Below are 1,176 nucleotides of genomic sequence, written 5' to 3' on the forward strand. Positions count from 1 at the left end.
CCAAAGAGAACTCAGTACAAACTACAAACTCTAACTTGTACTATAGAGATGTGCCTCAAAACGACATTCCTTCTCATTCTAATAAGCAACGAACCTGAGCAAACAACGGTATCAGATTATTATCAATAATACAAAATAAAAACATGCAGCCACCATTCGGCTAACCATCAGTGTGATTGTGGACACGACGAGCGAAGAACGTGTCAGTGTCAAAGTCAAAGTTCATTTTTATGTGATATAATGACAAAGTCGAGCTAATTATTATACTTACTTGACTTTAGTCCATATCATACCCCGAGTGAAATTCTATTCAACACTTGAGAGACAGGTAGAGCGGATGTCAAACTTATCCTAAACGCAAGTTTTGTGTAAATTAAGTAAACGCGATCGGCACTCACGAAGCAAGAGTCTAGAAAATAGTCCTTGTTTATGGCAAGATATGAAGTAAACCTAAGGCTTAATTTTTGGGAAATTCGTATTAAAACATGTTTATTACGGTCAAAGTCAATAATCAAAATAATATCGAGACTTACTTCCAACTTATAAAAAGAACAATATAAGTTTGATAGTTTTTGGGCGCACGAAGCGCAATCAGCAGTACTTCGCGTTGCTACAACAGGTAACCAAGAAGGAAAGCAAGGGAAAGCACTCTAGTTTTATCAAATAACTAATGGCAAACAAATTATCTACCTTAATTTCTTTTCGCTTTTGACAAAACAAGTTACACAAGTTTTTATTTATCTATTTATTTATTTATTCATTTATTTTGCGATATTCTTGTTGAGTGCTAGTCCACCATCGTTTGAAGGCATAAGGATCTGGTTTAAACTACGTGTAGAAAGTACACGAAAGGCTTAAACTACGCGTTGTATCTGGGTTATAATTCTGATCTGTCGGCAATATAATACCGTCCCATTCATTTTCAGATTTAGAATAAAAATATATAGAAAAGAAGACCCCAAATACTTTGTCCCTGTTGGCGTAAAATGATTTCACTACTACTACTACTACTACTACTACTACTACTACTACTACTACTACTACTACTACTACTACTACTACTACTACTACTACTACTACTACTACTACGACGACGACGACGACGACGACGACGACTACTACTACTACTACTACTACTACTACTACTACTACTACTACTACTACTACTACTACTAC

General features: G+C 35.5%; 1 protein-coding gene across 4 annotated transcripts in view; it reads right to left on the reverse strand.

The window, feature by feature from the left end:
• LOC144975076 (uncharacterized) overlaps window positions 1-627 on the reverse strand; it is a 54,744-nt gene extending 54,117 nt beyond the window's left edge. The window contains exon 1 of one of the 4 annotated variants that reach the window (XM_078918773.1): window positions 534-627. The gene's annotated coding sequence lies outside the window, so the exon portion shown is untranslated. Of the gene's footprint in view, window positions 1-271 lie in introns of all 4 variants that reach the window. The other 3 variants (XM_078918775.1, XM_078918772.1, XM_078918774.1) reach the window with 3 other exon arrangements.
• Window positions 628-1,176: the final 549 nt, after the last annotated feature.

This window comes from Berghia stephanieae, chromosome 6 (genome assembly GCF_034508935.2).
Source record: "Berghia stephanieae isolate SIO BIC M18660-M18661 chromosome 6, UCSD_Bste_1.3, whole genome shotgun sequence".
Classification (NCBI taxonomy): Eukaryota; Metazoa; Mollusca; class Gastropoda; order Nudibranchia; family Aeolidiidae; genus Berghia; species Berghia stephanieae.